The 13,111-nt window shown below is 42.8% G+C and overlaps 1 protein-coding gene across 1 annotated transcript in view; it reads left to right on the forward strand.

Moving 5' to 3' along the window:
- Window positions 1–13,111, forward strand: part of Slc24a3 (solute carrier family 24 member 3) — a 453,633-nt gene that overhangs the window by 253,006 nt on the left and 187,516 nt on the right. The gene's annotated exons all lie outside the window — the stretch shown is intronic.

A 13,111-nucleotide genomic window follows, 5' to 3' on the forward strand; every position in this document is an offset into this window, starting at 1 on the left:
TCTCTGCCACTTGCCTTTCTGGTATTTGGAAAGAGTCAACATAAGTTACAAATTTTCCATGGCCAAACTCAAGCTTCCAAGTTCTTTCATGCCATGTGGTTCTAATATCCAAAGAAATCCCCTGCCTTCGTCCAGATTGGGACTGGGCATTCTGTTGTCACCTGAGTGGAGTGTCCCTGTTTCCAGAGCACAAAAAACATATCCATTTGGATTTGAAATCCCCAGTAAGAGCAAGGTTTGAGACAAAGGATGTGATGAACAAACACAGAGACACATGGAATGTGTTCAAGACTAGTGAGGTCCTATGAGAAGACAGTTCCTTAGCTGCCGCTCAGTTCTGGCTAGTCAGACATGCTTCTGGGACACCCCTGGCTTCCTTCTGCTGGCACGGGGAATGGAAACTTTGGCCATGGGTAGTTGTTTCTGTGGCTTCTCCACTCCATACCTCATCCCCAAGCCTCCCTCCTTCCCACTGACAACTTCCTAAAGCAAGTCCTGTCTAGCATTCATCCGCCCTAAATACCAGCCAGCCCATTCCAGTACAGCAAAGACACAGAGGCATGCGTGAGGCCAGACAGAAAGAATGTTCTTCCACGGAACACAAATAGACAGGCACCCCTTAGGGAATGATGGGCCCTGAAGTGGTGTGTGTAGCTCACTTGGGAGCCTCATGTTTGAAGGGAAAGCATAGAGTTCTGTATCGAGGTCTCAGCTGTAGCCACCGCCCACTTCACCAGCTTTGTATCCTAATCTTGTAGTGAATTAGCACAGAATTCCTCTGTGCTAAAGGAAGTGTTGGGGGAAGAAGCGGTAGCATGATTAATAACGACCCAGAGACAGATATTGGGGTTCAGCTTGAACATCAGAAAAACGAAACAGCCAAGCTACTAGAGAGCTCTTGCATCTAAGAAATCTTCAGACTGAAAGAGAGCGAGTTCCTGTCTCATCCCACCTTGCTTTCCTCTGTAGTGCTGGGATTAAAGGTGTGCTCCACCACTGCCCAGCCTCTATGGCTAACCAGTGTGGCTGCTTTGCCCTGACCTTCAGGCAAGCTTTATTTATTCAAACACAAATAGTATGCCACTATAAGAAGCAGTGTTGATGTGCTTCCTGGGTTACCCTGGAAGTAAACATTCACGAGAAAGCGATGTTGAAATTACAGCCTGGCATAATGAGCAAGAAATCAGCATGGAAGGGGGCACCAGGGCGCTACACCAAACAGCACATCATGGTGGGGACTCTCAGTTCAGGGGGACCCTGGATACCTTCAAGGAATGAGTGTTTGGGAAAGTGATGAAGCATCTCAGTACCTGCTCCTGTCCATACTAGCAGCTCTCAGGAGAGATTTTAGGAATCACAGTTACAAACCAGCTCTCACGTAGCATCAGAACCTGGCTCTGTTGTAAACTGGGGTGTCTCATAAGTCCTGATACCAACCTCTTCTGCCTTGCCTAAGCAGACAGTGAGAAGCTGGCATCCCAAGACCCTGAAGTGTCCCAAGGATGACATGAGGTCCTGAGCACAGGCAGTGTTGTGCTCAAGGTGCCAGCATGCTTTCTCATCAAGGGCATGTCAGGCAACGGAGATTCCCAGTCAGCTCCTTGCTTATGCTTAGCCCAGGACAAATAACAAAGCCAAAAGAACATTGCTAGCACTCAAAAGAGAGAAAAACTCCTAATTCAGTTCTTTATAGAGTGGGAGGGGCTAGGGCTCTTCCATCTGAATAGCGGACACTGGATAAGATCAAGAAATTCACTAAGAAGGCCATGAATGTAGTTCAGCTGATAAAGGGCTTGCCCAGCAGATACAGAACCCTGGGCACAACCCTCAAGCACTGCATCTGGTACACAATAATCGATAATCGCAGCACTCAGGAATATCAGAAGCTAAGGGTCATCCTAATTACACAGAGAGTTTGAGAATAGCTGGTATTACATGGTAAAAGAAAGGAAAGGGAAAGAAAAGGGGAAGGGCAGAGGGACAGACCCACAGATCTGCAGTGAGGAGGGTCAGTGCCCCAGAATCTACACGCCATAGGGATGTGTCTCTCTAGCCGAGACCTCATAGAAGGCTAATGGAGACATTGACCAATTCTAGTGTTGGATTTCATGTTAGATGTTAGTGAAATTTAATGCCACTCCACATGTCCTCTCAGTTCTTGTTAAAGACTTTTAGGAAAACAATGAAGGCTGTAGGATAGACACAGGCATTTGCTTATCCCTCTGAACCTGGAGAAATGCAAACTCAGGCTTGCATTTGAGCTGTGAAGACACCACTGCAGTGGTATCAAAGGGGATGGATACCTGGCTTAGAAGACCCGCCCCTGGAAGTCTACTTGTTCTGTAAGGTGGGCCTCCGTTTCCCACAGAGTTCTCAGGGGTATTTGGAGAGTTAGGGAAGATCATGGGCAGGGAACAATGGCACGGGGATGCACGAATGTCTCTGCATTGAAAAGCAAGTTTGGTCATTCCCATCACAGAGCATTTACCACAGAGGACACAAGGTAGTCTATTCCCTCTTGCCTCTGTTCTTTCCTTTCTCCTTTCCTCTTCACCTGGCCAACCTCCTCTGGGCCGTGTAAGCCTATTCTGTCTACAAGGTTCCACTCATATCGGTCTCATTTCATGAGGTCTCTATCCAATGTCCTGACTTGGGGTCACCTCTTTCTCCCTGACTTCACAGACTGCACACTGATCCGAATCACCAGCTATTATTTTCTCTAAAAGCAGTCATAGGTAAAGTTATCATTTCAAAGGAGGCAAAATGCAGCTTCTCAACTACTCACTATAATAACTCTCTTCTAGAATCTTGTCCTTGCCCACCACTACACACTTAGAGGGAGAGTTCATTCCCCTTCCTCTTAACACCATGCAGACCTTAGTAACTTCCCTGATGCACAGAAGGCAATAGCTATGCTCTGTGACTCCCCAGGTTAGGTTATTAACGGTCACATGACTTTCTCATAGCTCTGTCTTGGAAGACAAACACAGAACTGTCAGCCACTAGGTAAGACATTCCCACACAGGAAAGATCACGTAGAAAGAGCATAGGGATATAGAGAGGGAGGACAAAAAGCTTTAGCTCTAGTGGTCTCCAGGCCTTAGGGTCTCTCCAGACCATGTGTCAGACAGGTACTAAGAGCTTGAGGCTCCATGTATGTCCAGATCCAGTGTGAGTGCAGTTGTGGAGTGACTGAGCTAGGGGCTGCCTACTGAGCCCAGTCAACCACTAGGAATTTAAGACCAAATACTGAAATGCCAGTGTTGCCTTAGGTCACCTTGTTTAAAACTGGTTGTTATTCAGATATAGATGTGTAGAATTTACATGTATCCTTTGGGGTACTACAGTGAAGTACCAACCCTAATAACTCACAGGCAAAAATTGCTTCTCACAGTTTGGGAAGCTAGATGCCTAAAATGAGGGCGCCAGAATAGCTGTGTCCTGGTGAAGGTGCTTCTTCTGGGTATATGTCTACCTTGTAGTCAGGTATGATAAGAAAAGAACAGAGTGACTAGCCCTCTTATGACATTTATAAGGGCCCTAATCCTTCTCAAACAATTTCTTCCAAGGACCCTACATCCCAATTCCATCACATTGGGAATTAAAAATATTCAGGCCATTAAATTTGCATTTATATATTTACATGAATATGCATGGATTTATGCATATGAACATATATGCATTCAGGTACAAAACTCCTGTTTACATATACACATGCACACATATATTGCATAATATTCATGATTTTGGACATCACCTTCCTTCTATCCTGGCACCCTTCAGCTTGTGTTTCTTGTGTATGTGCACATACACTTGGCTCTGTCTTCCCCAGCTGATCTGTTGACTCCACAAATCCCTTGTCATCCTCTGACAGCCTTAGAAAGACATGGCTAATGCAGCAGCTATACCCTGAGTGTTTAAGTTCAATGGACAGGGACAGTGAGCATCTGGGTCCCCACAGAGCTGATTACAGCATGTTGCTGGGGGTTTAAAGAAGCTGTACTCATTTTGATCTCTCTGAGCAGCTCTGTGTCCCTGGAAAGAGTTGTTGACATGAAATTGCTGAGAATAAGCTACTTGATTTGCTTCTGTGCCAAAGACTTAGAGAAAGACAAAGCTGCTCCTTCGTTATCCCTCTCCACTCCAGATTCCGGTTCCAGAAGACAGGAAACCATCGGGCTAGGGCCTGCTCCCTCCATCCTGACTCCCCACGAGCTCTGATCTATTCCATCATTAGATGATAAAAAGGCCCTTTCCCGCCCTCCTGTCTGATTGTCACATAGGAGATGCAAGCTTTCTGTGCAGATACATTTGATTCTGTGATGACATTCATCTGAACTATGAAGGAAAATGTTAGCATTAGAGTCTCTCACAGAATACACTATTTGTATTTAAAAAGTAGTATTCAAGCCTGGGTGTAGTGACACACGCCTGTAATTCCGGAACTTATTATTCAGAGGCAGGCGGATCTCTGTGAGTTCGAGACCAGCCTGGTCGGCAAAGTGGTTTCCAGAACAGGTAGGGCTTCATAGAAAGACAGACCCCTAACTTTTAAGGAATAGTGGCTCCAACAGTGAAGGGATTATGTTTTGAAATAGTAATTTGATGAAAGCTTCTCAAGAGGACTAGATGGAATGCCCTGAAACTTAGTGTTCATGAGAAGCGATGAGAAATAACGATGCGAGCTTCTTTTCCAGCCTCCCAGAGTCAGCTGTGCTCTTTTGCTCCACCTTCTCCACGAACTCAAACTGCCCAGCATAACACATGATGACAGTGACTGTCATGGCTCCAACTGAAACGTCCCCCACTGGTTCATGTCTTGAATGCTCCCCATCCCCAGCTGACAGCGTGCTCTATTGACGGCTGCCGAATCTCTGGGAATTAGGGTCTAGATATTTTAAATAGATTGCTGTGAATGGGCATGTGGAGGTTTCCCTGGCCCCTAGTCCGGGCCTGATCTCTGTGCCTCCTAGACCACGACTGTGTGCAGAGCCCACACAGTACCTTCCTCGGCGTGGTGGGCGGAGACACTCTGAACCCACACACAAAATAAACACATCGTCCTCTAGGTTGTTTCCATTTGGCATTTGTCACAGCCGTGAAAGGGAACTGCTGCATGCTGCAGTCCAGCATCTTCAAACACACACAGCAATGGTTCTTTGATGCTGAGGCTACAGGGGAATTTGTCTTTTTTGGGGGGTGGGGGTCAGCCTTGCGGAATTGAGGCTGAGATCTATCCTGGCTTGTGGTGTCAGTATGTGCATCAGCATATGACCTCTGTGACATCATGGCCTAGGCCGTTCCATCTCAGAGGTTATAAAGTTGCCATGACCACAGCATGATTTTTTTTTTCAAAATAATGGTATCGGTTGCTTTAAAGATTTCCTTCAATCTGTCTTCAACTGAAGTCAATTGTACTGTGAAATATAGCCACAGAGGAAGACACAAAGACAGCCAATGGCACAATCCCCTAAATTCTGAGGGGACCCAGAGGTCAGTGTAATGGGAGAGAGTCTGACGCAGAGATGATTTGAAACCTCTCCCTCCCACTTGTTGTTCCCTTTTCCTCTTTTCTTTGAAAGAAAACAAGAAAAGGTAGTGTTTATTATCATGTCTCAACTAAATCAAGAATGAAGCAGAATTTTTCTTTTAAAAAAATCCAAACTAACTCCTTTATTTGCTTTATGTAATGGCTGGACTTTGTCAATTGACTTTCAGTCTCTGTTTCCTTTGTATAAGACTTCACAGATTTGTCTGGACTTGAAAAGCTTTTATTAAACATCTGCCTTCTATTGCTGTGAATTTCAATTTGCCCACCTCACGTGGGACATCAAAATATGACACTTATTGGAAACATAGAAGGAAGCCTCCAGATTCCCAAAGAACTCAACTCCATGTCCTTAGCTATAGATGGTGGCCGGCACTGTTTAGCCTTTGAGCACATGATCTTGCCTCTAAGCCTTGGGGCATTGACTGTCAAAGCCATCAGAATTTCTGCAACTGCTTGTTGGGATGGCTTGACCCTTAAATATTTATAGACAAGAGTCTTGGAGTGCTGCAGTGTCTCCTCCTGTAACCCCCTCCAAAAAAAAAAAAAAAAAAAAAAAACAAATCTTACTTCTGTCTAGTCCTCAGTTTAGCTATATGATACAATATGAAACTAGGTTATCTTCCAGGTCCCCTATCCTATCTGACAGCCTAACCATCAACATTATTTCCCTTACACCTCTACAGCCTTACTTAGCATTAAGTCATACAGTTGCTCTAAGCAACATTAGTTCTATAATAGCTCAATGTGACCAATAACAGATTTTTGGAATCTTATGTGTATTGGTCTTGTAATTTAATTTGTAGCAGATAATGATGAAGTATAAAAATCCAGGCTTCTGATCATAGCAGCAGATCAAGTCTCCTGTAGGAGCTATTATAAACATTGGACAATATACTGAAACGATCAGTATTTAAATTATCTGGATGGTGAACAAAGAAAGCAGAGGGAATAGGAAGTCTGAAAGAAGGAAGGCATGTTAGGTTGGGATATCAGTAGGATCCCCTCTTACGTGTGGTATGTGGAGAACCAAGCTCAAGCAGAAATCAGTTATCTTCCTGAGTCAGAACATCAGAGATTACAGTTTGGAGCTCCCAGACCTGTTGTCATAAAATATATGGAAGTCAAAAAACTGTTTTAGAATAAGCATATTCTTCTTATGTACAGACCCCCTAAACTGCTTGGGAAATTCCCAAGCATCCTAGGGAAGTTCCAAGCAGCCAGAAGAGGTGGAGGGAGAGGGCAAAAGCAACATTTGAAAGACTGATTATCTGGGCAGACAAGAGCAATAAGTTAAGTTCTCAAGTTAAATAATGTCTTAGACCAGTAGTTCTCAACTTTCCTAATGCTGGGACCCTTTAATACAGTTCCTCATATTGTAGTGACCCCCAACCATATTATTTTCATTGCTACTTTGTAACTACAATTTTGCTACTATTATGAACCATAATATACATATCAGATTTGCAGGTGGCCTTAGCTGACCCCTGTGAAAGTGTTGTTTCATCCCCAAAGGGGTCACGACCCACAGGTCGAGAACTGCTAACTTAGACTTTCCTTCAAAATCTTACAATGACCTTTTCCCGAGACCAAGACACAGTCAAAGCAGGCTTGTTAGAATAAAGTCTACACTACCACAAGATGTGACCACCCCCAGAAATTCCACCAAAGTCTATAATCCTAAAACTACCACAAGAGCTGACCCTGCAGTAATCCAGCTTCCTTTTAGAACAAAATTCTGTACTCTTTAGGAGAAGATACCAGAACCTAAAGTGTCCTCAGTATATCATCTGTGAAGTCATACACACAGCCAAAACTTACTAGCCATCCACCAAGTAGACTCTAAACCCTCCCATTTTCCCATTTTGATCTTATCTGCCCTGCACTATAATTTAAACATGGCCTTCCCAAAGTGTTTCCTTTGTCATTGGTTCCTACTCTTGGTCTACACCCATGGAACCTAACTGGAGACACAAACTTGTAGTCGGCACAAAAGGCACTTAGGCTGTTTCATTCAAAGTGATCGTATACCATTGCCAGAGCCCAGTGGTGATCCAAGGAATTGAAAAGCAATGACGAAAGAATATTCTCAGCTTGGGTTAATTGCTATCTTCGTTTAGTATCTGATTATTTTGAGTGACAGGTGTTGTCTAACAGATAGATCCATGGTGTGCGGAATACATACTTGGAACACAGAAACTTACCTAACCAAAAAAAAAAAAAAAAAAACACAAAACCTGAGTTCACATTTACCAAAAAAGAAACCCGAGTTCAAAACTGTTCTGAGAAGAATCACGTGTGTGACTGGTAGATTGAATGTTTTGGTCCATAACTGTATGCTAGTGATCAAGAGATACAGAAGAACTGATACGGGGGCAGATGATCTCCTTAGGCAACAACTGCATTTTCCCATGAAAGAACAGGCCAGAGGATGCCAAGTATAAAATTAAGGTGTAAACACAGCTTAATTCACTGATATTTTGTCTTTCTCCCACTGGATATAAATTTTCTTAGAAATTTCCTTTATTAGCATGAATTTTGAGCAACTGTCTATGGATAGTAATAACCTACTCCAATGCTTGAGTATGTTTGGTGTCTATAGGGATCACATCCAAACACCTTTAGACTTTTCTCTCCTGTGAAGTAAATTGTGTTCTTCTAAAAAGTGCTGAACAAGCCGGGCAGTGATGGTGCACGTCTTTAATCCCAGCACTCGGGAGGCAGAGGCAGGCAGATCTGTGTGAGTTCGAGGCCAGCTTGATCTACATGAGCTAGTTCAAGGACAGGCTTCAAAACTACAGAGAAACCCTGTCTCAAAAAAAAAAAAATGCAGACCAAAAGAAGTGGCAGGAGGCACTGTTATGAGGAGTCAGGGCAGCCAGTCATTCCTGCATTCCACACCTTCAGTGTAAATAACACTCAAGTCCTCATTCCCATTCTCGTTACCATAGCAGATACCGTTAATGAGCTGTGCCCATCACACGTGCTCAGCCAGTCCCCTGCTGGTCAACTGAGGGTAATAGCTGAGCCCTGCTTCCTATCCCTGAAACAACATGGAGAGACAAAAGGACCAGGCTTTGAAAGGAGACACAGGGAAGCCTTTGTGCTTATCACCAAATTCTTTGGTTCTTAGTTTCCCATCTGTAGACCAACAGAACACTGAAAGGTTACTCTTAGCTCAGAGATTTGGCGATTTAACATTTAAAAATGTCACTGATTTGAAACCTCCAGTCACTTGACCTATGCACTTCATCTTCTATAAATCAAATGCTTAAAGAGGAAAAATGTTAAATGTGGATTCCTGCAGAGAAGTATTACATTCTAAAAAAAACTAATTTAAGCATTTTTTCCTTTAAAAAAAAATTCAACTTCTTCCTTTCCAGTAGTGTTGAGGGACTAGGCAAGCCTTCTAACCATAGTGGACCATTTAAAATAACCTTCAGCAAGTTTATGGGTACATCAACTTCATGTTATGAGTGTTTCTTGATCACCAAGCATGGACAGGAAGCTTGAACTGGACTTTGGGGTCATCCATTCAAACATTGTCTTTGACATTGGCACCAAGGAATATTTTGAGGAACAGTGAAGTCCAAGAAGGAGACACAGTTCTGAATTCCACAGGGGTGTTTGCCATGAATATTTTATTTCCTTTAATGAGAACTCTTTATAGACAGAGAATTGATAGTCCCACATGATCAACAAAATGCAAGCTGTCACGTGCAAATAGGTCTTTCTGCTTCCATATTTGTGACCTTCGAATGGCGCGTTGTTCAAGAGATCACTCTATTTTCTGTGGCAGCTGCTGGCTCAGAGATACAAGCAGCACTAATGTAGGTTTTTTAATAGTATTTATAAAAAATATGTTTCTTGTTCATCAAGTTAGATTTCATTGCTTTGCCAGGCCAAATGTCTACGTAAGGAATGATCAAAGTTCTTCGGTTCCAAAGAATGTCTGTTCCTTTCCAGGAGAAAAGCTTGGGGGATGATTTAAATTCTTCTGCCAATGAGGACATGAAAAGAAGAACTCTGAAGTAGACATCAAGCTTGTCATGAGTGTTAAGTCAACCTCAACACCGTGGGGGAAAAAAAAATGACCAAAGATGGTTTCCCAGCCTGAAGTTGGCTATGGGGACCTGGAATGGGGGCTAGATTGTGTACATCCATGAACATATAGAATAAGCCCCATGGAAATTGCTCATGAGACTAGTCACTTAAACACAAATGAGTCCTCTGATAGGGAAGGGAATCTTCGTTGAATTGTAAAAGTGCGAGAATTCTTTTTTTTCTTGTTTTTTTTTTCTTTTTATTTTTCGAGCCCCCCCCCCCCCAGCTCTCAAGTGTGAGAATTCTTAGCTCTCCTTGTTTAATCTGGACCTTCCTGAGGCTGGCTCAGACACAAACACATTGTTTGGCAGGTGAACCTAGGGAGATGAATCTGCAAGCAACATCGTGAGACAGAGAAAGGAAGGCAGCCAATCAGCTGAAGCACGCCAAGCAGGCCAGGGACCAGCAGTAGCCACTTCTTTCTGTTGAGAGCTCTGACCATGTAAAGCACACCTAAATTGTCATAAAATGTGGAGGGGTGCATCCTGCTTTCGTCAGGCTTTGATGGAAGACTTCCTAGAAGAACGAGAGCCCCTACTGCCTGGCACTGCACCTAGCTCAAATATGGAGCAAGCCTTCAGGCAGAGATGTGGGGGCTGATGATGCGTGTGAAAGTGGTGGGTGCCAAGCTGCGGACACTGATGTCTCAGGAAATCCCCACTGGGCCTTAGTTCTCTCTCTAATACTAGTCAATGAAAAGGGACCTGTTCTTTGATAAGTACTTACCCAGTTCTGTGTGTTGCATATTTCATAAGCATCTTCACAATTAATCTTCATAATAACCATATAAATTAATATTGTGTTCATTATCCTATTTTTTCATATTAAGGAACTAAGACCCAAAAAGATTAAGTCAAGGCTGCATACCTCCAAGTTGGTGAGGAATGAATCCTAAGTCAGGCATTTATGTAACCCTTATCAGCCGTGGTAAGCAAATGTCATATCACAATGTAGATAGACAGATCATAGACAGACAGACAGATAGGTAGGTAGGTAGGATCTTGCTACATACTCCAGGTTAAATTGAAACTTGTGATCCCTTTGCTGCCTGTTCCCAAGTTCTAAAATTCCTTAAGCATTTAACTGACAGATCTTAACCAGTTTGACTGGCAGTATCATTTTGATAGTTGGATGTGTTCTCCATTGTAGCTCTTCTCTAACCAGGCATTGATTTCTCTTTACTCTAAGCAGGTATTGATTTCTCTTCGTGAAGATGCTTTTTTATTCATGCAAAACTGATCTGCTTCTGTTTCTTTTTTTTTTTAAAAAAATAAACTTTACTATTTAAGTAAGTTGAATTTCCTCCATGACCTGGGTTCAATTCCTGCTCAGGGAATTCTCTCTTCATCTCTGCACTTTGGCTGCTCACCCCTCTGTCTTGCTGGTGATGGCACATGCCTTTCATCCCAGCACTTGGGAGGCAGAGGCAGGCAGATCTCTTGTGAGTTTGAGGCCAGTCTGGTTTACAGAGCGACTTCCAGGACAGGCTCCAAAGCCACACAGAGAAACCCTGCCTCGAAACACACACACACACACACACACACACACACACACACACACACATACACGTTAACCAGACCCAAGTGTATAAATCTCAACAATCATCTGTACAGTTATAATAACCATTCAGAATGGAACTATGGATCTTTACATTGGCTTCTACATTTTTGCTTTCAAATATATTTCTGTGTACTTAAAAATCAGCAAAAGAAAACAATTCATGACAGTATTAGGGATAGAAAACAATTAGCTTTATGTCCTCCTTAATAACTCATGTCTGTCACTGGCATTCAATCTTTCCTCATCTTCTTATACTGAGCCTTTCTTGTTTCTTTTCTACATGTTATACTATAGCCACATGTATATGCATTTACATATGTATATATATCTATATATATTATTGGCTACTTCCCACATGTGAGGGTATATCATCCTGTTTAAGGTAAAGCACTCTAAATCTGCCCACTTTGTTTTTTTTGAAAGAAGAAATTTGACCCTTAAAAGTTAAGAAAATCCAGGTGTGATGGTGCTGCACATCTGTAACCCCAGAACTTCAGGAGTTCATGCAGGGGGTCAAAACTAGCTGGGCTACATGGCGAGGCCTTATATCAGGAACAAAACAATATCACGACAATAACAATAGTAACGTAAAGTTAAAAAGATGGTGGCAGTGTGCCCTTAGCAGTGCTGTGGAAAGGAACATTCTGGGGTCAACAAAGCTAGTCACACCCTGCCTAGGCCTTCCTTCTCCTCTGACATCTGAGCGGACTTGGGATGATTACTTTGCCTTCTTGGGCCTGAGACCACTTGTCTGAAATTGAGCATGATGCTTCCTACCATGTAGAAGCAGTGCAGAATATATGTTTGCATGTTCTAAAAGCTTATTTTTGGTCCTTAAAAGCAGGAACCTGAAACTACCAGGGTGTGTGGTGTGTCCCTAGATTGGAGCACACCCCTTCTCTCATCTTGGCCTTGTCACCACCCAACCTCAGTGATGAGGACCTTCAGATGTTTGCTTCTTCATAACTAGATTTCTTTGGGATGCTAACTTGATACACATTTACATGGCATCAGTTACTTAGTAAACTACTCAAAGAATTTAAGAGATAGTTCTTAGGATAAAAAAAAAAACCCACAAATCCAAAAGATCTCAGATTAATCTGTAGCACCTGGATATCTAGTATTCCTCTTGGCCTGAATCTTCCCTTTTGTGCTCATTCCTGAAGCTTGTGTAATCTGAGAATAAGAAAATAGGGTTCTGGTCAGCAAAGGACTTGTCCTGCAAGCTCAAGAACCCAAGTTAGATCCCCTCAAACCCACATAAAAAATATCAGGGTATAATAGCGTGCACTTGTAATACCAACTTTGAAGGCAGTCGATCCCTGAGGCTCAGTGTCCAGACACCCTAGCCTATTTGGCAAATTTCAGACCAACAAGAGACCCAGTCTCAATTCAAACCAACCAACCAGCAAACCAGGCAACAAGACAAAACAAATCTAGCTGACCTCTAAGAAATAACATCCAAAGTTATTCTCTGGGCTCCGTAGGCATACAAGTGTGCATGCACCCACCTCCCACCTGTATATATAAACGAATACATCAAAACTGTCTCTAATACACTCCCAGAAACTAAACATTCAGAAAATTAATTTGTGCATATACAGGTTGAGCACATCCAATCCAAACACCAAACCTGAATGTTTTTAAGCAATAATGTGATATGGAAAATTTCCGGCTACAAAACTTTGTTTCTCACATCAGTTTAAAATACTTTATAAATTTCTTCGCTGATATGTGTCGGAGGTGCTTATGAAGCATAAGTGATTGGGGTCCTAACACCAAGGTATCTCATTATACTTAGGTGAGTATTCCAAAGTCTAAAATATTATAAATAATGCAAAACCTCCATGTCCCCGAGCATCTCAGATCAAGGATATCCAGCCTGCGTGTCCTTGCACA

Source organism: Alexandromys fortis, unplaced genomic scaffold (genome assembly GCF_014885135.2).
Source record: "Alexandromys fortis isolate MF-2015 unplaced genomic scaffold, M_Fortis_MF-2015_v1.1 scaffold_115, whole genome shotgun sequence".
NCBI lineage: Eukaryota > Metazoa > Chordata > Mammalia > Rodentia > Cricetidae > Alexandromys > Alexandromys fortis.